The sequence below is a fragment of the Strix uralensis genome, chromosome 4, assembly GCF_047716275.1.
Source record: "Strix uralensis isolate ZFMK-TIS-50842 chromosome 4, bStrUra1, whole genome shotgun sequence".
Classification (NCBI taxonomy): Eukaryota; Metazoa; Chordata; class Aves; order Strigiformes; family Strigidae; genus Strix; species Strix uralensis.
In genome coordinates, this window is record NC_133975.1 from 84,897,181 (window position 1) to 84,923,691 (window position 26,511).

The 26,511-nt window shown below is 41.6% G+C and overlaps 1 protein-coding gene across 1 annotated transcript in view; it reads right to left on the reverse strand.

Moving 5' to 3' along the window:
* ARHGAP24 (Rho GTPase activating protein 24) overlaps nucleotides 1-26,030 on the reverse strand; it is a 228,870-nt gene extending 202,840 nt beyond the window's left edge. The window contains exon 1 of the mRNA XM_074867554.1: nucleotides 25,885-26,030. The gene's annotated coding sequence lies outside the window, so the exon portion shown is untranslated. The remainder of the gene's footprint in view (nucleotides 1-25,884) is intronic.
* Between the last annotated feature and the right edge of the window lie 481 nt (nucleotides 26,031-26,511).

Here is a 26,511-nt window from a genome sequence, read left to right on the forward strand (position 1 = left end):
TTCCCCGGCAATAAGCTGGTAAAGGAATTTGGATGAAATACATACAAAACACACCAATACTTAGAAGCACCAACTCACTCTGCCTCTTAGGATGACAAAATTTGCCACACACTTCATCAAAACAAAAAATAAAATTGTTAATTCAGTTGCTATTTGTGAGCAGGCATTGTAATAGAGCAGTATCAGCTACCTACCTTCTGCATCAAGGCCAGCGGGAGGGTCTAAGTCCAAGATGTTAAGATATCAAACATCAACAAGAGTCTTTTGTTAGGATGTGTGAGAAACCTACAGAGACAGCCAGCTCACTGAGGGCTTTAGATCATCACACAAAGACATGCAGCAAGAGCTGAGCAGCAGCAGGGCTCGTCTACCCTACACCAAGAGCTAAGTCAAACCACAGCTGACCTAATGACTTTGTCATTGGCTCATTGCAGCCCTCTAGGCTCAAGCCACACCAAAGAGATATGGACCATAACCTATAAATAGGTAAAAGCAGCTAGAAATTAGAAATCCTCTCCGCTTCACACAAATAGAGGAACAACTCCAATTTGATGCTTTCACTCACAAAGTACTTGCAGTTATATTTCATCAGGAACAAAAATATTTTTCCGGCATTCCAGCTCTCTGCTAAATTAGATGCAGATGATGAAGGGTTTTTTCCAAACATATGGAAGACAATGCAGCTGAAATCTCAGCTAGGCATTGAAAGATCCTGTACATAAAGCATTAAGCTTTCTACAACACACAGGGTATATAGGTCATAATTACTATGATTTTATTTCATAGTGTGATTTAGGATGATATTATGAGACAGAAAGGTTAAAAGAAAGTAATAAAAGCCTTTCATGTACCCTCAAATAAAGTCAGATGTTCACGTGTCATGTATCTGGACAACCTCTGCTTTCAATGGAAGTCTGATCTCCACTTCAAAGGGAGGAAATTAGACAAAAGGGGAAAGAATGTACACCTCTCAGTACTGGCAGCCCCAGGAAACCCAAGAGCAAAGGATTAAATGCATCACTTTCCCAACACCCCCAAGATAGACCAAAGCCTACAAGATATTTCACCGAGAGAGAAATTGAAAGCACAAGCACTTGCAGGCCTCCATCTCAACCACCAGTATATAAACTTTGCTCATTTTATTATTTGAATAGTCACATTCAAATGAACATTTGAAATATCTTTCAGAAAGAACATTTCTGTGCATTCATTGCTAATATAACTTCTGGGGTTTGCTGTGAAAAGAAGCCATTCCCTCTGTCATGTGTAGGTGGTTTTGTTCTTTTAATTGGCGTTGCAGGCAGCAAATACAAGTTTAACCATGGTATACGTTTAGCTTCCTCAATGTTTAGTTTGTCCTCAAATATTAACATAATAGTGACTGAATCCAAAACATTAAAAGCACGCAGTTAAATCCCAACTTCCCAGGTTTTTTTCCCATTCTCAAAATATTTCTGCACATTAAAAGTTATTTAATGGTGAACGAATTCTTCTTCCAAAGCTCCATCCTTTGGTACATAGTTTGACAGGAATTAGTTTGATCTGTAAACTCTGAAGTAAGTAGTTTTAACATTTGGGAGTAGGATGTAAATTTTTCACGATACCTTTCTCTAATAACTTGCTGATTATTCAGAAAATTGTCTATCCATGCTACAAGTTGATGCTTTAGTCTTTACACAGAATATGTGTGAAACTCCTCCAAAAGAGCAGATATTTCTGGCGTAGGTGCTGCAAAAATTATGTGAAGAGCCTAAAAGTTCAACCATTACTGCTGCATTTCCAAGCATACACACTTTGGTGTTGAAGTAGTGTCAAATATTTCAGACATATATACACTTCACTGGGACTATTCACATGAGTAAAACACATCGTATGGCTAGTATTACTGATCTAGCCATACAGATACCCTGTTCACATTGATACAGATTCTGTATAGGTACCAAAGAAGTTATATTTCCAAAATCCTTCAGTTCTACTACTGTTGAAAACTTATCTGCCCATTGTCAATTCTTCCTCCTTTTCTTGCAACTGCAGTTGCAAGACACATATGAATGAATTCAGCTGGAACCTTCACCAAAACTCACCATTTCCACTGGATTTTTTTTTTTTTTTTGAGATTTTGCCTATGCAGGGAAGGTGGGTTCTTGCAACTATCTCTATTATGAACATGTTCTGAAATAAATTTGCTATGAAGGCAATGAGTACAACCAGTATTGGCTGGCTTCAGAAAAAGAAAACCACAAATCCATTGTATATCTGTTCCACTCTTACGTCGTCTATAGTATTGAACATGACTGAAGCATTGTCCTATCAATAGTGTATCTATCTTAACTGTCAGTATTTACTGCTCCAAATGACAGCACACCCAGCTGCTGTGGTGGAAATTCACACATGCTCAAGCTTGTGCATGTAACAGCAAAAATACAAACTCTGAGAAGATAGCCAGCCTGCAAGGTACTGTGAGAAGTTAAGTAGTTAAGTTCAATTTAAGCCCAGGTAAGCTTTAGCCTTTTGGGGTGGAAGCAGAAAGTTGCTCTAAGATGAGTTTTTACAAAAGAGTTTCAAGACTATGCTTCATAGTAGCATAAATTTTACTACAGGTGAATTTTTCACTTATGGTCAAAAAGTTATTGCTTTACATCTCTGTTTCAGGAATACTCTGTTTTCAAACAGACACATGAACTTTATAACATTCCTTGGTCTATAAAGCAGGTGCGAACTACAACTTACAAGTGCGTATGTTGGGTTTGTGTGTGTGTGGTGGGGTTTTGGTAGCAGGGGAGGGGCTACAGAGGTGGCCCCTGTGAGAAGCTTCTCGAAGCTCCCCTGGCTCCAAGTCGGACCCACCTCTGGCCAAGGATGAGCCAATTAGCGACGGTGGCTGCACCTCTGCGATAACGTGTTTAAGAAGGGGAACTGGAGAGGAGAAGGAGTTGTGAGGGAGACACCTCTGCAAACACCGAGGTCAGTGGAAGAAAGGAGGAGGACAGGGAGGTGTGCCGGAGCAGAGATCCCCCCTGCAGCCTGTGGTGAGAAGGCCGGCTGTGCCCTGCACCCATGGAGGTCACCGGGGGAGCAGATGCCACCTGCAGCCCATGGGGGACCCCACGCTGGAGCAGGGGGCTGTGCCTGGAGAAGGCCAGGACTCTGAGGGCAGCCCACGCTGGGGCAATTTGTCACTGGGAGGGCTGCAACATGCGGCAGGGACCCACGCTTGAGTGGTTCTTGAAGAGCTGCAGCCCAAGGGAAGGACTCACATGGGAGGAAGTTCCTGGAGGACTGTCTACTGTGGGAGGGACCCCACGCTGGAGCAGGGGAAGGATGTGAGGAGGAAGGAGCAGCAGAGACAACCCCCATTCCCTGCCCCATTGTGCCACTGTGGGGGGAGAAGGGAGAGAAATCGGGAGCAAAGCTGAGCCCGGGAAGAAGGGAGGGGTGGGGGGAAGGTGTTTTTAAGATAAGGTAATACTTCTCACTGTCCTACTCTGTTTGACTGTTAGATTAAATGGTGGTGGTGGTGGTGTTTAAACTAAATTGAAGTTCTTTTTCTTCCCCCAATAAGTCTGTCTTTTGCCCATGACTGTTAACAGGTGAGTCATCTCTCCCTATCCTTATCTCGATTCCTGAGCCTTTTGTTTTAATTTCTACTCCCCATCCCTGAGGGGAAAGGAATGAGCAAGCAGTTGCCGTTTGGGCTTAAACCATGACAATGCATTAAAAAGCAATGCTCAGCCCTACATAACTTTGCAATGGATAAAATAAAAAAGTAACAATAAGACCCGATCAAGGATTATAGGATTGTCAGATGGTGTCAGAAACCATACTTTAAAATAGTTTGTCTATCAAGTAATGCCTTCAGGTTGGGCAGATTAGGATGCATTCAGCAAGTAAATTTGTTAATTAATTGGTCCAGTACAATGTTACTGTTTGTGCAGGAAATACAGCTCAGCTAACCTATAACTTGTTTCATTCATACATTTTAGATAAATTAATTTTCATACAGAACTGGTCTGAATCAAAACAAGGTCAATCATTTCACTTTTTCAGGTTTGCCCTTATAGGGAATTCATGGCTCAGATGACAAATTACAAACAGGTATTTGTAGCTAACCTGGCTTGCAACTGTGCAAGCTGCTTTACTAGTTGGTAAGACAGGGAAATACAGGAATCCATTCCTGACAAAATCTTAAAGAGAAACAAGTTCTTGAGACACACTACCTCTTTGACCTTGAAATCCTCCCCCTGCCCAGTAACAAGTTAAGGATCTGGCTAATCTTTCACTAAAACTGAGCAGATGAGATTCTTTTCAGCATCTGAGCATCCAAAAACCTGTACAGCCCATATTTTTCAAAATTATTAATTACTGCGACTGGCTGAAGAATACAGAATACAGTTTTAAACCTAAGTGCAAGACATGTAGAGCTAAACCACCAAGAGAACTACTTCTACTTAATTTTCATCACTATTATCAGATCACTGTAGATTGCACCAAAGTTATCCCTAAGGATGACACCAACCAACGTTTTCTTTTGGCAGAATGGGACAAGATCTAGTAAGTAGTTTTACTTTTTTAAAAAAGACTCTGACATGCCTTTTACTGTTACTTACTAAGCAAATAACTGAAAAATTCCACTTGCAACAATTCACATTGTTCTTTAAAGCTTTTTGAACAACGTAGAAAGCTTCTTATTTTGAATAACCAGTATGAATGGGAAAGAGGCCTGGGTTCATTTTCTGGATCCAAAAAACTGCAGGTGGAGGAGTGTGTATGCTAAAACCATCGATTTTAAACCATCTCCTTTCCTCCTGCCTCCTCCTTAAACAGTACTTTTGTAAATTCACCACAATTTATTTTCTTCTGCTCAAAATTGGCAAATGAACATTCCCTCTGTAAATATTTTGGGACAACCAAAATACTTTCCCAGGAATTTACTAGGCAATGATTTAGTCACTACTACTTTTATCCAGCTCAGTCACAGAGCTTTTCCTGCACAAACACCTGTACAGGTGATCCAAGCATAACACTAGCACAGCTGTGCAGCTGTGCTGAGCCTTTAACAGCTCCACACCTGGTTCAACAGTTGAGAAATGTAAGGGAGGTAGGGCATTGGCAGTCATGAAAAACTCCACTTGCCTCTCTAAAATGGCAGCGAAGCTAAAACCAGTCTCCACCTACTGCCCCTTCACTTCCTACACAGACCTGTACACTGTAAAGAACAGTGAGAAAATGCTCCTGTCCATACTAAAGGGTTCATTTTTTCCCAAGAAGGGTAATGTGCTAAAAATGCACATTTTTGGCAACCAAAAAAGACCCATCCGCTGTACCAACGGGGCATTTTGATTTGCCAGTCCTGAAACAAAACTGACAGTATCTACCACAGCCATGGGTACACAAATCTTTGCAGAAAATTGCACAACAGAGGTCCACATCAGAGTATTTTGTGAAGGAGTTTTCACCGAAAAACAGTGCACAGAAGGAGGAGAACAGATCACACAAAGCAGTACAGCCATAACCTCTCTATTTTACTTGGTTTTGCAACCCTGAAACATTTACCAACTACTCTGTTGAAGGAGTCTGAAAAAGGCATTCAAGAGAAGCATCTAACTCTCCCAGTGATATCTGTTCCAGACAACTAATTCAGCAAGATATAACCAGAGTACGAGGACAGAAAAGGAACTGGGAACCAAAACCTGAGTGGTAACTTTAGGGTCCAATTATAATCTTTTCAATCCCAAATCCATCATAAAGCAAGGATGAGACCATCTCCAAAGAAATCTCTTTTTGTCAGGGGGACAAATGAACCTAGTGACCAACATATCACTATATATGATGCTGTATATCCAGGGCCTACGGCTATTGTGCCCTCACACAGAAATTACAAGAAACAATTCAAAGTCTGAAGAAAACATCGCAACCAGATCTTTGCATCTAGAAGATAATTAGATACTGGCAGGGAAAAAAAAAAAAAAAAAAAAAGAGTTGTCAGATGACAGCCCTTTAACAGCATTACAGAGGTAAGATTTATATAGAATTTTAAATGAAAAACAATATAAACAAAGAAGTAGACATTTATCATGGTGATCACTAAGTTGATACCTAGTAATAAATCTTTGTATGTGATTTACTGCCAAATCCATGTACAAGCTCAAGTATGCATAATGGCTCCTAAGAAGATGAATAGCATCATTTTAAGATTGTTAAAAGTGCAATTATGACCACACTCCTACCAGACAGTAATGAACCTTAGACTTCATATTTTCAAGAACCCCCCCACACCTTTCTAAACATTTTCTCATCTCAAACTTGAATCTGAGCCCTACTTTTCATTGAAACTCAACATTTCAGAAATATCCTAATATCTTAAAAGTCAATACACAGTGTATGATTTGTTATATTAGACGCTAGTTTACAATATGCTCTCAAAATCAAGCAAAGCAGTATTTCAATTTAAAAAAAACCATGCAAGTGATAAGCTCCCACTAATGGTTACAATTACGTGAATGAGTGCTTTCTGGTGGGAAAGTGTTTTGGGAAGTTGTTGACCAGCCCTGTTGAAAACAATACCCGACTGGAGTGTTGCACAACTCCTAGAAATAGGAATCCAGCAGTATGAAAAGGTGACACACACACACTTAACAAAAGCTCTTCTGTGCAGACAGAACACGACTTCAATTCAGAACAGATGCTGAGGGGGAACCTGATCACACCCCTGTGTCACACTTTACATGGAGGACTAAGCCACAGTTTATCCTTTGAATTACTCAGTTGTGAAGAACAAAAAGTGAAAGGAAAAGAAGAAAACTGAGATGTCATCACCACAACTGACAGACAAAGGAAGTCCAGACACATCTGGATATTATGAAAGCAAAGTATTTTAAACAAGACTTCCAGATCTCTCTGACAAATAGGCATTAGATATGCTAAACTCTAACCCCAAGTTGAGGTTGAATTGCAGTTTAGAAATACAACAAAAAAAACAACAAAAAAAAAACCCAGAAGGAGCAAATTTCTGCTGGCAAACCCAAAAAGCCAGTAAGCAGCATAGCACACAATGGAATGAAAAAATCAAAATCAGTTCTAAGAGGAACGGATTTCAACAAAGTCTTCCAGAACAAAGCTACTTTATCATCTTTACTATGGTTCACTGGGGAATTTTACTTCATGTTTACTGTTAAGGAAGGAAGGACATAAAGCAGCTGTCATAGCAGTGTGACATCTCCTGAGAGACTTCTGAGGAATCTGGGGTACCCCAAATGATATCTCATATCTGGGACTTAGGGAGCATTCTGGCATAATTCATCTCATGGTCCAGATTTTCCTAAGAACCTACCATTCAATCAGCCCTGAGACAAACCTTCTCCCAAAGAAGTATTTAAAGCTTGAATCTGCAAAGCAAGACCTTAGCACGCAGTCCTAGCATCCCTGAAAAAAAGGTTTAGATAGTGGTAATTTGGAAGTGACGGAACAATGTACACAGCTCAGTTTTAAAGCTATTCTGAATTTTTGCTTCCTATCCTAAGGCAATGAAGTGGTTGCTCTTGGACAGAAACCTGCCTTTAAGATTTATAAGATGATTTGATCCTCATGAGAACGGCAAGAATCACATTTGATGGACAAAGAACAGAGAAGACACTGCAACTCTGGCCTATTTCTTGCAAGATTCACATTTGAAAAATACAATTTGCCTTTCCTGATTAAAATAGCCTGAAAGGAATACAGAGTAAACTAGATCTCTTTCTTCATCACAGCTCCCTAACAGTGGTCATATATAACAAATTATTTGCAAGCTTGACTTCCAATTCAATATGGAAAATAATACATCATATCAACATATCATCAGCTTGTTTACCAAGTTCAATTTTTCTCCACTGGAAACAACAAAGACAACTTGCAAGACATTCGAAGCAAAGGAACGAAGATGAGCATTTGGTTGGACTGACCTGTGACAGCCAAGAAAACAACACAAAACATTCCACAAATGTTTGAAGGGTGCAAACACCAAGGAGAAAAACAACTTAACAGGGAAGATGATAAATATTGGCTCACTAAGGCAAGCAAATCGGTGGCTGGGGAAGTACATAAGCAATATCCACGAGCAGCAACATAAACCATCAAGGTCACCTTCCCGCAGGCACGCTCAAGTAAGTAAATGGTCCCTTGTTTGGAGAACAAAAACAAGCACCACCTTTCCACTGCCCAGCAAAAGCCTTCAAGCGTTCAGTGAAGGCTACTCCTGTATCAAACCGTTTCTTCAGAGACAGAAATGTATCTACACCATTTGGTACAAGTTCAGTTTTTCCATGCTCTACACCTCCCTCCAAATTCGTACTGAAAAAAGATCCGCTAAAGAGTATTCAAACGTCTTCATCATCCCAATGACTCTGATTCCACAAACCAGAAGCTGTTCATGAGGACCTTATACATAAACACAAAACGTATATACTGAAGACATTCTTATTTTACTGTTTAGCCAAAATATTTCTCAGTATTGCTACCACCAATTGTTTCAGATTTTTCCATGTTTTGAGGTTTGCATGATTTCACATCAAGCTCAAAATGTTAAATGCGGTTCTGAGTTTATGAAAATACAGCAGTTCAGGAAAACACACCTTAGGATCCCTCACTGCTAATTATTTCCACCATATGTGAAGAAATCATCCCATTTTTACAGTGTTTTGTATTATGACAGCATCTACCCTGTACAGGTCAAAATGAAGGATTTAAGCATATGAACAAACCTGTGGATGTGTGATGGGCAAAACAATATCAATGATGAAACATTTTTACCTGTGAACAATTAAAGTAATTTTTATTCCATGAACTACACGACTTTGTTTGCAGGAGGTTTTCCTGTTTCAGTTTGTATATTGACACAAACAACTGGAATAACCATGAAACTACATTCCACATTTTTCAACTCAATGCTGGCTTTATATTTGTTTCTTATACTATGTTTACCTGATTCTTGATTTATTGGTATGTGTTGCATTATTCTCAGCAATACTTTTTCTGCCCTTTTTACTGCGTTTCAGGAGATACTGAACACAATATAAATGGAAGCCTTTGTTTGGGGAAAAATTACGTCAGCTGTCAAAAGCTCACAGCAGATGTATCTTGAGATACCTCATGCAAACAGAATGCCAAGATATTGTCAGCAATGCTTCGGGTAACAACAACAGTGCTACGTCCAACGGTAATAGCTTTTTTTGAAAGAAAGGTGTGTCAAACTATATTGGTAAAATAGTGTGGATCGTGAAGCTGCCGACACTAACCTCTACAGCAGGTTGACATACGACAGTAAGTCCAAAAAGCACTGAAGGCACATTAGTATCCACACCTAACTGTTCCCAGCTTCCTGCACAGCAGTTGCTGGGTTTTCTAAGGTCTCTGGCAATTTTTAAGAACCTGTCTGAAAGCAAACATGGCAAACTGCAAATTATCCTGCTATGCCAAGAGGACAGGAGATGCTCAGTGGAAATGACCCACAAATTCACCACATATGAGGAACATATTCACCCTAAACCTGTCCGTGAAATTCTCAGAGCCCTCTCCTGTGTTACACATGTGCCATGTACGTTACCTGAACAAATGCACACAGTAATAAAATATTATTCCTTCTGGTTCACTGTACACAGAGGCTGCAATTACAGCCAGCTCTCAGGTAGGTTACAAACACAAAGACACTTGGAAGCTTGTCTTCTGTTGTCTCCAGAGCACTTTTTTATTAATTTGCCAGCCCTGCGCACCCACAAAGGGGCCAGTCAAAATCTGGCTGTCAAGAAGAATGATTAAAATTTGCTCTTATTATAGCATATTTGTACTCAGCCATCATACAAACTTAGAAGAGTTCATTGTAACAACTAAAACTTTTCTGATAAACAGCTTCTCCATTTTAACTGCAAAAAAACCCACAGCAAAATCAGCGTAACTATGCAAATAAAAATATAAGTTATCCTGAAGACCTTTGCTCTAAATTAATTATGGGGAAATGATTGAATCATTCATAACATCCTTTATAATTTTCTGATGCTTAAGCCTATTTATGTGGCTTTTAAAACGTTGCAACATATCCTAAGTGAGAACATGAAATTAGGGACAGCTAACTGAAATGATGGGGGATTTGTTTTCATCACTGCACAAAAAAAGCAGCAGTTTCAAGTCCACCATTAGATTTAGAACAATTCTCAAGGCACTAAAACACTTAAAATCATTTGTAATCACTTAATCTAACTTTTTGTTCCCCCATCTCAAATGCCCAAATTTATGCAGCATTTTTGTAAAATGCCACCCTAAACTATTCAAAGTTTTCCTGAATTCTACAGCAAGACAAAACCCAGTATTTTGCTTGGTTGTGCTTGATGTTTGTGATCAATAACACGACACAGTGTCTGTGTCCTGACTGATGGAAAGAATTTATTTCTTGCAGTGGAACACTTGCAAACTGTTCACATTTAGTATTTCCTCTTCACAAATGCCTTAGTTTAACAGCTGTGTAGAGGCACAGATTTGTGCTACTAAATGACATAAAGAATGACTATTAACAAGAGGCAAATACACTGAGTAAGTGCCAGCTTGGGTAAAGTGAAGCAGTGCAAAAGCCAGGAGAGCCATGGCAATTATTGATTTTCTACCACGGAGATTTTTTTTTCCCCAGCTCTGTGAATGATACCATTACACTTAGATTTCTCATCTGAATGGACAACAAGAATAACAATGTTTATAACAATTCAATGGCACTTCTCAGAAGACAGGCTGAAGTGTCTTATTTGTCCTGTAACATGCTTTCCAGATTCCACAATCCAGATTCCACAATTTTCAGCAGAGAATTTTGTTGATCTCCACTCTACACATCATTTTACAGACAACCAGCTTCACTTATCTCCCTGCAAATCAAGGTAATACTACAAGATTTTCTCAGAGTAAACTAGGATAGCATATGAAAGACAAAAGACAAAACAATAGAAACACTACAACTAGAAAATTAAGCGCTTTTAGACAGTCCATAATGAAATATGTAATGCTAAAAAATAGCAATGTGGCATCAAGAATCAATCACACACATTTGAATTTAATTTGTTAGTTGTTGAAATGTTGCCAAGTCAAACAAAAAAGTTGTAATTCACTCACAAGGTCAAATTTAAGCCTAGATGGCACTAGCAGAAACTGGCAGCAATGGATTTAGGACTATGTTTTCAGGATCTCTAAGACAAAGTAGCTTGGATATATCTACAAAGACACAAAACATGCAAGAAAACTCACTGTCTCTTTGACCATGGACTCGTCTGAACACCAGCTGATTATCAAGTCAGTTCAACCTGTCCTAAGCGTACTAGTGTTAAGATCAAGACTTTCTTCCCCATTTCCCAACTTCAGAGGTTTTAGCATTATTCTCCCATCTCTGCAACACCTACCATGAGAAATTTTTTCAACCTCTGCACCTTCTTTTACTGTTTCACAAAAGTCATAACCAAAACAATCAGCCATTCTAATGCTGCAATGGAGCACCAAGGCCTTAATGAGAGATGCTACTTAATAGTAAATCATTATTTGTTTTTCATTCCAAATGTAATTTAAACCAATGGAACTGACAGTTTTATTATACTATATGACTTAACATATATATACTAAACAGGGTCAGTAAAAATCCTGTAATAAAAAATATATTCTAACCAAACATCAATTCTACCCTGTGCTCTTTTGTCCCAGTATGGCAAATGAATATCTTTTCTCTTGCCTATGCCATCTTGGAATTCAGTGACCTTTTGATGACAACTTGGTCAAAACTAATATATTTTCACATAAGCTTTCAGCTAAAACACCCAGTCCTTCTGCAGAGGTGTTTCAGCACCACCACCACCACAAGTATGACAAGTTGCAACTTAAAAACACTCTCTGAAGAGCTCTGTAAAATTTTAATAGGCTGGTTAAAGGAGGAGAAATTACAGGATCATGTCACGATTTTCACACTACTTTACTTTTTCCTAGCTTATTAGCCTCAAAAATTCTGCAAATGACAGACTAGCTAAAAAAACACGGTTTCTTTTTGTTCCACTTCCAATGAGTCTCAGAGCAAACTATTTGCTCATATCAGTTTCCAAGCAATCTGTCTAGGCATCCAAGTTTATAAACTAGAAGAACCATTCAAACCTCCTTGCTTTTAAACATACCCAAACCAAGAAGCTTGTTTAACAGGCCTATTAGGCTCTGTGATTTATTTCTTGACGTTTCCAATAAATCATCTTTTTGTTTTTGCAATAAGACCTCAATCTTTTCATTGCTAGTCATCTACAATGATGCCAAAAAGCTGTGCTTCTGCATGCTTCTGAAAACACACACACACACACACACAATCTACTTTTTCCAGACCTCCAGCAGTGCACACAGCTCGTTTCTGAGCTCGGGTTTTCATCCTGTTTTTTAACCAGAGACATTAACTTCACACTAATCTAAAAAGGACCTTGCTACTACCAGCTCCACACAAATTAGCATCCATAAGGCTACATGTATCCTTTCAGCTGAACTGTCATTTCACAGCCAATATTCAACACATACTGGTTGAAAGTTATCAGTAACCTCCCCATATAGAGAGATTTTAGACATGCTTGCTATTTAGTTTCCATGTTTCTAGGCAACTCCCTAATACCTTTGGTTATTCTCCAGGGCAACATTACCTCTTTACTGCTTGAAATCATTAAAGGGTGGATCAAAGGCAAGAATAAATCTTATCTATGGATATAAAAGAAAACCTACTATATCCTGCTTACTTATTCTCAAAAGCACTGGGGTGGGTAAACGCAAGATCTTCAGCTATAGGCACCACAAGTCACTATCTCTAAATATCAGAAAATCTACATAGGTAGAAGAGATGGGCAGAAGAGCAGTTATTTCTGGAAATCCCAGACTACCTCACCTTGCTGATATTGCTAAATATTCCTTCGGTAGAAGATCTGGCTAATGGCCCACCCTTTCTTTTATGCGAGCATGCTGTAACAGTAAAAATGGGCAGACAGGGACCATTCTTCAAGAAAAATAGGTTTCTTCTTTGTCTTGCCTGCCTTCCCATCCCAGACTTAATAAGTTAGAGAACTGAAAATGGAAAACAAACACTGTCTTTCAATACATAAAGATGTAGAGGAGGTGCACATCACACATATTAAAGAACAGGACTTCATAAAGCTCAGTAACATGCAAAGAGAAGTTTTTCCATGAGAGAAAGGTGTAGATTTAACAGAAGTATGATGGGACTTTTTGAGTACTTCAAGACTACTCTGAATAAGATGCGTACACACCGTATCTCGCGATGAACCTCTGATCCCCAGCTAGGGATGAAAGAAGCAATGAGGCTATGAATCAGTAAGGTACGTGACACTGTATTCACATCAGAGCTTTCTACTTAAGGCATGCAACAGAGGAAACCGAACAGCCCACTGACTTGTTACACACACAGTAGTCCATCATGGGGCACCTCCAAGATTCAGAAGAAAAAATGCTCAACGTTGTCTCCAAGAAGAAAGTACAAAAAGAAGAGCAATGTTCCTGCAGCTCAAAAATCAAACCACTGAGTGAAAAAATGTTATGACAGCTACCATACTCTTTTTCTCCAGAGAGCCACGTTGTATGGAGATGTGTTAGATATTTTATGGCATTAGAAAATAAGTATGACCCAACTTAAAATATCTTCATAACTGAGTGGTATCGCAAGTTGCAGACACTCAGTTTTGGTTTTGTCTATACCCAGACAATCCCATCAGCCTAAAGCAGAGGAAGGTATTCAGCTCCTTAACAATGCATGTCGTAGTGGCACAATGCTGAGCAAAGTTACCAAATTTAACTTTTCCTCAGAAGTCTAAGTTCATGGGACACCATGGGCTTGCAGCCCCGCTGTACGCTTTGAGCAGCATCACCTCCTACAAAACATCTGTCACGAACTACCAGTGCTTCCACACAGACCCTTCCTTTCCCCTCCAACAAGGCTGGAGGTTCAGCACATAGCCCAGCAGCACAGACCTGCCCTTGTCAGAGGAGGCATAAGCAGCTGTTTTTACGAAGAAACCACCTAAGGATCCTTCTTGTCTCAAGGTAATAATGATTTACAAGGGAGAGCTGAATGGCAGGTGAAAGTTTTTCATGAACTCTGAGGCAAAAAGAAGCACAAATTTTCTGACTAGTCATTTGAGAAATAATTAGCTCCTCATGACACATTTCTACATCTATCAACACATCCCAATTGCTCCGTCTACAATTTAGCACTCCAGCAACACTATCAGACAATCAGTCTGCAAGTGAAAACAGATCTACTCCCTGTCACACCTACCTGTCCACAACAATACCTCAGTAATAACTGCCTCTTTTTCCACATCCTCAGAAAAGAAACTGAAATACCACAAAGGCATGTCCCTCTGAAATCTCTCAGTAGCACTGCTTCTATCTCATTATTCCAGTTTTTCCCCCAGCACTGTAGTAGCGTGACCTTTTCTTTGTTGTTTCACTGTCCTGGGTTCATTCAGCGTTTGGTGTAACAGCACAGACTAGAAATTATTTTCTTCACTGCGTATTTCCACCAGCTATTGCACAGTAATTTATCATTACTTACTGGATACCTAAGTAAGGTGCAAAATACTTACTGCATAGTCATATATAGACTAACAATAATTAATATGTTCTTTTGGCTAAGATACCATTTTCTATTGGTCCCTGTGGAAGTAAGAAATGGTAAAACTCACGTTTCACAGCCTTCTTGTTCATGCTGGGAGATGAAGATCTCTGAAGCAGTGTCCCAGGAGTGACACCATCAAACCAAATGCAAACATCTGAAGGGAGTCTCAGCATTTAAGGGTTTATTTCTAAGGCTAGCAGAGGATCACCCCTACGCATAACTCCTGTTCTGCACTTTTCCAGCTGCCAAAGAAAGGTATCAGGAGCTGTGTGAGCCTGCATTGTACGGCAGTGCTGCAGGATGGCTTAATCTCGTTACATGATAAATAGTCTTGACACTGAATGTGCCATGTGGTGCACACTCAACCGTCTGCTTTAGTCCTTTCCTGATGTCAGCTGAGAGCACTGCGAGCTCTGTGAGCCCAGGCTGACAGCAGGATTGCAAGAGGTACACATGGAAATTCAGCACATATTCAACAGGAGAGGACTCGACAGCCAACCGCAAGACACAAGTGCTGTGCGTAAGAAACTGTGCCAAGCTCCCCAGTTTACAGTCATCATCACAGTTGTCCCCTGCTCCTTCCCAGAAGTTTCCCTGTCCCCTCATGCCTGGCAGAAGGCAGCATTTGAAGGGACTAACGGGGCTACTCCCATACAAAGACCCACAGACCACTGCAAAGGGCAGAGTCAACAACTGTTTCTAAATGTGGTAAAGGCTACTAGTAACAGCTGACCAAATCAGGGGTCAAATCCCCATGTCAAGTAACCAAAATTGTTTGTAACATCAATGCTAAAACCTAGTAAATTCTCCAAAATCAGTGAAGTTAACAAAAATTAATTGTCAGCTCCTTACAGGACAGAATCATCACAGTGAAAATAATAAGGGTCCTACTGTGCGCATGTTGATTTGCTGTTGATTATATTTTTTCCCTGGCACGTCTTATAGTACATGTAAAATATTCCTATGGTTAGGGGCTAGACTATTCTTTTACAACTGTTCACACATGACAAACAGGCAGGACAGGAAAGGACCTCCCAATTCATCATTAAACCCAGCTCCTGAAGCCCTATGGGGCTTCAGCCAGCAACAAAGTTACTCTCAGATAGTGAAAAAGCATCATCAAAACAGCTATTTTAATATTTCCCCTCACCCCCAACCCAGCAGTCCCAATGCTAGCCAAGAACTCTGTCAGAAATTTCTTTTTCATCCCAGCACACTCAGGGACAGTCTACACCAGTTTAGTCCTGCGTTATCACCCAAAATAGTTCTGCTCCCTCCCTGGTGTTTACCCACCTGATATATTTATGTGCAGAGATTAAGGCTGCTCTCTCATTTTCACTAGAATACACAAAGTCAGGTCTGATTTTTCTCTTAAAGAAGACTAAAGCATGGCTGATTAAGTCTAGGCAGCAGACATCACACACATACCAGGTTACACGGAAAACTAAACAACACAGAAGCATCAGTTCTCTTTTGCTTATGGACAGATATATATTGTTTTCTATAAACTTTCAATACTCAAAACCACTACTTACAACATGCCTTCTTACAGCTTCTTGCTGCTTACTTAGTTGTGTCCACCGAGAGAAAGAAACAACCTCAGAAAGCCTGCTGCATCAAGACATGGACCCCTATTTATACAAATGTATGCTTTTCTACAGATCATTTATTATACATTTCTGGAGGATGAAGTTAATTGACTCCAGTTTGAGCCCTGTACTCTCCTCCTACAAGAAGGGGTTTCAGCATCATGCATCAAATGTTAATAATGTTTTACACTACAATTAATTTATTGACTTCTGATGAATTTTTACTCCAACTGTATTTAAAATGGCACCTTCAAGACTTCCCATTGCCATATAAGAGAATTATATTTGCTTTTTTTAAAAAAAAACGGTGAATAAACCTGTCTTACAGGGGATGCTGAATGATATTTTGCAATCCATATGAACAAAACTAGTCCACAACCTTGAAACCAGTTATTGATTGGGGGAGAGGGAGTGGTTGCTAGTATGCTTTCATTCTGAAACCTCTAGCCACACTGAAGAACTCTGTCAGAACAAGCTTCTTGACCAGGACTTTTCCTATTCACTTCTAAACTCAGCAAATTTTGCATTGAAGTTGCTGAGATCGAATCCATTTGGGTTCCAGCAATGCTATTAAGATCCACAATTACTACATCCAGATCCTGACTCTCAAAGCCTATTTGCAAAGCTCACATTTTAGGACACTTTCATTTAGCTCTACCGAGTACAGAGCCTAAGTAGGCTTTGTACTTACCGACATCAAGTAAGAACTCACAGTTGTTTTAAAACAAAGTACATCACTATCTCCAAACTAAAAGGCATTGCAAGTTTTCTCTTTCTCCAGGCAGGCCCTTTAACATTTCTCCATCAGTTTGCTTGCTTCTTAGGAGAAATTTTAAAAAAAAATAAGAAAAAAGAAACATCTGTGGGAACAGCTGCACAAATACTGTGTCTGCCAGAGATAAGATTTCTTTCCAGCATCCAGAATTTCTTCTTTTGTGTTTTGCAAGACCACTGAGTAATGGATAGCCACAGTGACCATCCATGCATCCGACATGCAATTTTGATCTCAATCACAGATAAGAAGTAAAAGCTCAACACAAACCCACCATAGAGACACACAAACACACACCCAGAGAAAACAACCAGGAACCCAAACCCTTGTAGAAAGTGTCTAGAGGCTCCACCATATAAAAGCTTATACAGCAAATAGGCTGCTTGCTCTGGCTTCTTGTGGACAATCAAAATACCATGGGAAGTAGTTTATGATTATAAGCAGATGTACAGTACAGCTTTTTCCTTCATCATGATCTCACATGTAACAACAACACTAAGACCCCAAATTACTCAGCACACTTTCCAAGAAACTACTTTGATAATTAGGCAATGATATCATTAAATAAATAGATTTCCAGAAGTCTGCCTTCATCTCCTCGATACATGTCTGCATTCACATACTTGTATTCAAATTGCAGTGATCTGTTATGCTCCAACAGGAAGCATTAAGAATGACTTTTATCAGGCTCTGTGCTATATATTGATTACTGCAATTCTTATTTCCCAGTCCAAGCCCAAGTAGGTAAGGTGGACATGACTGGCACTCCATTACAGTAATAATCAACTAAATTAAAGTAGCCAGTTCTAAATACACACCGCCACCATGGCAACAACATCTTGGAGCTATTGTAGAATGCAGAGTTCCTCAAGGTTTAGGGGTTTACTGACACTATTTTTCTTTCCAAAATAGTGAAAGAATTATCAGCCATTTTGGCTGTGGGGGGCAGTCGCCACATCGAGCTGATCCACAGAGGAGGATTTGAAGAATGAGAAGCAAAGCTAATTGTCTGCAGACTCTCCTTCATTTTTCTTTCTCAAGCAACTCAAGAGGGGCCTTAAGCATACATGAAGTCACTCTTGACTGTAGTGTTTTCCCATTTGATAAACAGTCATTTAGCACGCTGGGACTGTTGGAGCACAGTTGCACTTCAGCTTCTTCTTTTTCCACCTCTACAGTGCTTTCATCTGTCAAGCAGGGTATGTAGAAAAGGACTCCCTACTTGAGTAAGCTCCGGCATGCTTCAGAGTGTCTGCTCTGCTTGAATTCATGTGATCCACTCTCGTGATTCATTTTCTAAATACTCATCCCGTAAGACTGTGCCCACACATCCCCACAGCACTACTTGGAAACAAGGTTGTGATCTTTAAAAAACAAAAGCACAAAGATTCATCACAACTTGCTTCGCTCTTTCCCTTCCTCATGCCCACACATTTCCAACTGAAGAAGGAAAGCTGTTATGTATAGCAATGGTCTGCTGTGGTCATGCAGCTCCTTTCCGCCAAGCCACAAACAGAATGAGATGGGCTTTTTTCCCCTACATAAGTAGCATCCAAAGAAAAGAGGGACAAAACTGAACAGATGTCTACAATGGAATGGAAAGAGTCCACCCAGCCCAGCATCTCCCATCTCCAACTGTGACTAAAGTAAAACCTCAGGGACAAGCAGGATAACTAAGACAAGCACACAATCCTTTCAGCTAGCTACCCCTTAAAACTGGGTTTTCCCTTTACTAACCACAACATTTTCTGGCAAGTACTTATGCATCTTAATTAAACCTTATTTACATCTTGTGCACAGCACTACCTCCTTTCATTTGTTTTGAGCCTGTCATCACTCCTGGATACACCCTGGGATTCCGGTACTGGAAAATAAGGGAAGAGTTGGACTCTGCTTCTCCTTTCCCTGCCACTCATTAATGCAGTTTTCTCAGTCACCTCCTCATCGGCAGGCTGAGAAGTTCCTTCCTGCTTCACTGTTTGCTGGACAGAAGCTGTGCTGTGTCCTTGACCATTCTCGTCATCCTTTTTAAAACCTTTTCTAGCTTAAGCTGCAAACTACTAACATTTTCGGGCAGCAATGAACTCGCCTGGTGTCACCTCTGTCCTTCTTCACATTTTCTTCTCACAACAGAGGATGTATACCTGGGGGAGGTTAAAGAAACAGCTAGAAAGGCAGCTTACGAAAAATGCATGATTTTCTGCTGGAGTTGAGGTCAGGCCATATGAGTAAGAATTAACTGGAAGGCTACTTTTTCTCTCCTACTGAAGGAGCACTTTACCTCCTGGCAAAACAGGAAAATAGCTCAAAATATAGAAATAGCCAACACATTTTGGACCAGACCACACTAACCCAGGAAAAAGCACATTTGGTTCTCCCAATTAGTGACATCTAGAGGGATCTTACTGCCTCCCAGATACAGGCAAATTGCTGTGTTTTTGCATTTTACTTTTTATAACACCTCATGATTGTTCAATTTGGCAGGCCAAGAACACCAGTCCAGTTAAAATTTAAGCTGCTCTGAAAGCAAAGGCAGATGTGGGAAAAAGATGACAGGAACCACCAGTTACTTCTTGGAAGAGTCATGAAAAACATCTTCACTAAAGAGCTACTAATGATAATTGTTATTACACAAAACTGCACAGAACTATAGGAAAATGAAAGGTATTTCATTACAAGAAACTATATAAACACTGCCAAGGAATTCAACAGATGTTGCTGAAGTTTGTCTCATTGAGCCATTGAGCGTGAAAGCCCCTCCAAACTAACCAGTACAGCAGCAGTTTGTTAAAGTTAAAAGCACTAAACTTGTATGCTCCTTCAAGGCCTCTGGCTTGGTGGAGGCATGAAATTTTCATTACGAAACCCCAATGAAACAAGAGCTGAGCCAGGCAGACAAAATTAATTCAAAGTATTAACAGGTAAGTCAAAAACCATGACCATAAACAAAAAAAGCATCATACTGCAGGTGGTTTCTAGTCTCAGCAGAACTATCTTACTTTGCAGTTTAGCCAATGACTTGGAAGAAAAAAGAGAAAAAAAAAGATTGTGACTGAAAAACTGTGCAGGTGACAAGTACCAAGGAAGCCCTTAATTACAAAGAGGAAAGGCAACTGACAGACAGACAGCCGTCTGTGCACCAGCCTGTGTGTTTTTCCACCAGCCTGTGTGGTTTTGCTCAGCAGATGCACACGTTGTGAAGAACTGACAGTACCTGAGAGCATCCTCCTGAAGGAAAAAATGAGATTCCAGTTCACCACAACAGTGGTGTTGTCTACTGTTGTCACAAAACTATTTAACCAGGAAAAAGAAAGTATAAAGATCACTGTGTCTCTGGATTTCACAGGACTGCACCCTAAGTATTATCTCCAGTGCTGGTATTCAAACAACTAGAAGCATTTTGAAAAACTGGAAGCAGTTTTTAAAAGGTTTGAATAATTAAAGAACAGAACGTAATGAAGGAACTCTACTTTCCACTTTTACAAAGAGAAGGTAAAGAATAAGATAGTAACTCTAGATGGAGCAGAAATTTGGATAGAGAATGCTATTAAACATACAAAGAGCTAGTAAGAACCAGAGCTAACAAAGCTGGTAGTTAAAGACAGTCAAATAAAACAATCAGTAAAGCACATAATCAAAGACTGATGATAATTACACAAAGTGAATATATTGCAGACTATTGAGAGTGAGCGTATCAAGTGACTTTCTGTTAGGAAAATGGGATATTTTTTGAAAATAAATGATCTAGCTTATCATGGGAACTAAATGAAGGACCCTTATAGCTCATTTTGGACTCATAATCAGTTAAATACAAAATAAATTTACAGCTTCACTCCAGTCCTTATCATCCACACTTTGATGTAGACACACACAAGTCTATGGGACCGGATGGGATACACTCAAGAGTGCTGAAGAAGCTGGCTGGGGTGCTCGCCAAGCCACTTTCCATCATTTACCAGCAGTCCTGGCTGACCAGGGAGGTCCCGACAAATGGGAAATTGGCCAATGTGACGCCCATCTATAAGAAGGGTCGGAAGGATGATCCAGGAAATTACAGGCCTGTCAGCTTGACTTCGGTACCCGGGAAGCTGATGGAGCAGCTCATCCAGAGTACCATCACACAACACATCCAGGACAACCAGGGGATCAGGCCCAGTCAGCATGGGTTTATGAAAGGCAGGTCATGCTTGACAAACCTGATCTCCTTCTACGACAGAGTGACCTGCTTATTGGATGAGGGAAAGGCTGTGGATGTAGTTTACCTTGACTTTAGTAAGGCCCTTGACACCGTTTCCCACAGCATTCTCCTGGCAAAACTGGCTGCTCAAGGCTTAGATGATCGCACGCTTTGCTGGGTAAAAAACTGGCTGGATGGCTGGGCCCAAAGAGTTGTGGTGAATGGAGTTAAATCCAGTTGGCGGCCGGTCACGAGTGGTGTCCCCCAGGGCTCGGTTTTGGGGCCACTCTTGTTTAACATCTTTATTGATGATCTAGACGAGGGGATCGAATGCACCCTCTGTAAGTTTGCAGACGACACCAAGTTGGGTGGGAGTGTTGATCTGCTCGAGGGTAGGGAGGCTCTGCAGAGAGAGCTGGACAGGCTGGAGCAATGAGCTAAGGCCAACTGTATGAGGTTCAATAAGGCTAAATGCCGGGTGCTGCACTTGGGTCAAAACAACCCCCAGCAGCGCTACAGGCTTGGGGAGGAGTGGCTGGAGAGCTGCCAGTCAGAGAGGGACCTGGGGGTGTTGATTGACAGCCGGCTGAACATGAGCCAACAGTGTGCCCAGGTGGCCAAGAAGGCCAATGGCATCCTGGCCTGTATCAGCAATAGCGAGGCCAGCAGGGACAGGGAAGTGATCTTACCCCTGGACTCAGCACTGGTGAGGCCGCACCTCGATTACTGTGTTCAGTTTTGGGCCCCTCACTCCAAAAAGGACATTGAATTACTCGAGCATGTCCAGAAAAGGGCAATGAAGCTGGTGAAGGGTCTGGAGCACATGTCATACGAGGAGCGGCTGAGGGAACTGGGGTTGTTTAGTCTGGAGAAGAGGAGGCTGAGGGGAGACCTCATCGCCCTCTACAGCTGTCTGAAAGGAGGGTGCAGAGAGCTGGGGATGAGCCTCTTTAACCAAGTAACAAGCGATAGGACAAGAGGGAATGGCCTCAAGTTGCGCCAGGGAAGGTTTAGACTAGATGTCAGGAAGTATTTCTTTACAGAACAGTGGAATGGATTGCCCAGGGAGGTGGTGGAGTCCCCATCCCTGGAGTGTTTAAGAGTAGGGTCGACATAGCGCTGAGAGATATGGTGTAGATGGGAACTGGCAGTGTTAGGTTAATGGTTGGACTAGATGATCTTCAAGGTCCTTTCCAACCTAGTTGATTCTGTGATTCTGTGATCACCCTGTGGTGGTTTAGCCCCTGCCCGGGTCTGAGACCATGGGGCCGTTACCCCTCCCCCACAAAGGGAGTGAAAATACAAAGCCCCAAGACTGAAATAAGGAAAGGTTTAATACAACAGTGCAATAGCAACACAACAAACCACAACAATAACAATAACAGTAATAGTGATAGCAATGAACAGAGCAAAATAGCTACCAAATACAGCAGTTTGAAGCACGATGTACAAAACCACGAGTGCACCGTGCTCCCGAGCCAGGAAAATGTGACCTGCCAGGATGTGACGTCCGCATGGTATCTGAATAACCCGGCTAGAGCTCCCCCCCACTGCTGGGGAAACTTAACCCTATCCTGGTTAAACCAGGACATAATAAATGCCACTGGCAAAATGGTGAAGTAGAAGGAAAGAGTCAGGAAATGTCAAGAAGCTGCAGAATAGGAGGAAGTTTCTCATCAAGCTATTCCTCACACCAGGATAAGCCACCTACAGCCTGGCTGCCACAGGTGGCTTGCGGTGGCATCCTGGGGGTCCCTCTTGAAAGTGAAGATGACAAATCAGCTCCTGGCTGTCCTCATGAGGTTGGGACACCGCAGGGACCAAAACAAACTGCTTCCCAACACCATTCCGCTGCTCCTGGGAGCTCAGGCACAGTGCTCCAGCAAGGCAGCCTCTCCTGGCTCCCACAGTACCGTACCGCTGACACCGAAGGCCGTGTGCCCTCCCTGCTGCTATAAGGCTGGGATTTCAGCAGCATTTGGTTACATCTCTGCAGGTAAAGAGTCTTTATCAAGGCTTGCCCGACGTCTGCTACTGCTGAAGCTAAAGTATACCCATCCTTGAGACGTCTGGTATTTTCACTTTTGATTTCTAAAGAACTGAACCACCTTCTCTCCCCCAATTTAAAAAAAAAAAAAAGCAACCTAATCAAGGTTTTCTAAAGAAATGCAGGCAACAACTATAAAAGACAATTCTAACTTGAAATCTTTGCTTTCAGCATAATAATAGAAACTAACATAGACCAAATGTTAACACTAGCACTTTCTGCAGTCTTACATGTAAGAAGAGAACCTAAACTGGAAATTCAGCCTCTGTTGTCTTTTTAAGCTTCTATTCCTCTCAAGACTGGCAGTGGAGTAACAAGTTTCATAAAAAGCAGTGTGTTTCCTTATCGTTCAACAATCTCAGCCATTCATCTTACCTGGAGTCCTTAGCAGTACAGAAAGCCAAGTTCCAGATGATGAACAATGAAAACCTATACCAGGTATTCTCCTTCAGTGTTTTTCTTGTTTTAGAATGCCAAGAGAAGACAACCTTTTCTTCTTCTTCCTGGGGGAAAGCTAACATATACTTTGTTCACCCGCAAGACAGTTTACAACACAAATGTCACCCTAATATGATAAAGTGTCACACTCTGTTCCAGGAGGTTATTTAAAAAAAGTTAAGAAAATCATGTCAAGCATTCCCTCTGCCCAATATAGATAAAGCCAGTAAGTAATAGCTCCAGGAATAAAGCGTACTTCCAAAGGCCAGCAGGTCACAATAAACACCAAACAGCCTGCAGAGAAGACAACTAAAGGTAATAGGATGCAAGTCACTTCAAACTACTCACCACAAATTTCAACTCCCTTTTCCTTTTTTTCCACCCCCTGTGTTAAAAACATCAGATATTAAATCAAGCAGGAAGAGATGTAAAGGTCCTGAGAGATGCCTGTGTGCTACAGCTGCACACGGAGCTCACAGGGGTTTTCTATTCTAGTTTCTTCTGAAGACATGACCTTATCAGGAGTTCAAACTGTTAGTTGTGAGGCAATTTCCTTTAAGGGATCTTAATTTCTAGCTTTCTAAACTCCATCTTCAGAAAACTGAACCTAGCTATAGGACCACTAATAAAAGCGATCTTCATCAGCCTGCAAATACAGGAGACGCACGTGTCTTAGAAGAATAATAACCCACAGCCTCCCTCTCACTTGTGCCCAGAAGCGCATTGCCATACAGTGAGAAGCCATGCCTTCCACACAGATTCATGTCATTAGCTGAATTTTCTACATGGCTTTACAATTTTTACTTACTGTGGGGCTTTATTTTTTCTTTTTGGGTGGGCACACTATTTATTGCAAACTAAATCTATCTAATTTCATTAAAGAAAGCAAGCCAAGTAAAGAACGAGAGAAGAAAAAAGCAGCTGAGAGACAGGACAATCATCAAAGAAGAGGCAGACAAATAACTTTAGACAACATGCACAAAGAAGCACGAGTTCTAAGCACATTTATTTTTAATCCAAGTCTCTGTATCACGTACTAGAAGATGCCTTTTGCAATAACAAAACCTGCCACAACATGAAAATTTCATGGGGCTGGAAACAAGCACTTGACTCTCAGTCCTTCCTTCTCTCTATCTCTGCTTGTAACTCTGCATGCCTCCTGTGAGAATGAGATGACAATTAAATGATTTTTAGCTAGGACAAGAGACTTTGCCCCTTGCATTGATAAACCACTCTCCCTTAATTCTTACCTCACGGGGAATCCTTTTCCCCTGAACATACAGAAGTTATTGCCACCTTCCAGGTATAGAACTACTCCGCAACAGAAAAACTTAAACTAACAGCATCTTAATACCTGCTGATCTAGAAAGAGTTATCACCCTCTCCCAGCAACCATGCTACCTAACACAGACAAACAGAATGCAGATTAATATTAGATAAATTCAGTGTTATGAAGTCACTGTGCTACACAGGGAATTCATTTGGTTTCTTATTTCTGCTTATAAAGGACAAGGGTACCTATCTAAAAAAACCCTGCTGCTTATTTCCAATCATCTGTAGTAAAGACGCTTCTAAAATCATCCAACATGGATTATTTACTACTCTCCACTCTGCTGAAAGAAGAAAACCCCCAAACTGACAACATACATGCATGTTACTGCTAAGAGAGGTAGTTAAATATTCCATACAAGCCCAATGGAGGATAAAAAGAAAAGACAATTATTTCCTTATCTCAAAAAGAAATCACTCAGTAGCGCTAAAAATCCACTGAAGGTTCCCTAACTCTTGTGATTACAATCAAAGTCCTTACTGTAGAATCTGTCCCAGGGAGGACCCTCTCTCTGAAAGCCTGCTACAGGTATTTGTGTGGAAGGAAGATTTTGAGACCACAAATCCAAAGATGAACATTAACATGGAGATTGCAGAAAGCACAAAGGGCTTTTACTTATATTTAAGCCACAAGTAGTCAGATGACACATACCCTGCTTTGTACGCCTGAAAAACCAACGAAAAGGAATCTTGTTATACATTATTTAACACTGTTAAGAAATAACAGATGCCTCCACACACCCCCGGCAGACAAGAACAGCCCTAACACACACAGACAGCTGCTGCCGCTGCTTCCTGGTCGGCTGCAATTATTTGTCCTGCGAAAAACCAGCCGGTTTTGTCCCCCGGATAAAACCCGCATGGATGCCACCTCACCTGGTGCTCAGGCTGCCCCGATCCGCTGGGAGCTGCGGAGCGGCCCCGGGCCGGCGCTCCTACCCTCCACGAGCCCGGCCGGGGTTCTCACCCATAAAGCAGCGGCTTCTCACCCCAAATTCGGAACCAGTGACAGCTTGTTGCAGCTTGACTGCACTTCGAAGTTTCTTTTCCTCCGCCCCCACCCCCCCCCACCCTCCCCGCCCTGCGCGCACCCGGCGCTGCCCCCGCCGCGCTCCCGCAGCCCGGCCGCGCTCCCGCCGCCCCAGAAGTGGGGAAGAGCCGCTCGGAGCCTCGAGATGTGCCAATGCAGGGTAGGAAAAACCGTGCGGGGCCGCCCAGGGCCAGCCCTCAGCCGCAGCGCCGGGTTTCGGGTTTCAGCGGCGGCTCCGGAGCACGGCGGCGGGGCGGAATCCGGGCTCCCGGAATTCCCAGCCCCCTCTGCAAATCCCAGCGCCACGGCACCCGCCGCCCCGGCAGCGCCTGGAAAGCCTCCGGGGAGTGTGTCACCTTGCCTGGCCGCCGTTAGGTGCTACCGAGGCGGGCCCGCGCCCGCGGAGGGGTGATGTCTCCCACCCGGCACCCAGCAGCACCCTCGTCCTGCCCTGGGGGCAAGGGGCTCCTCTC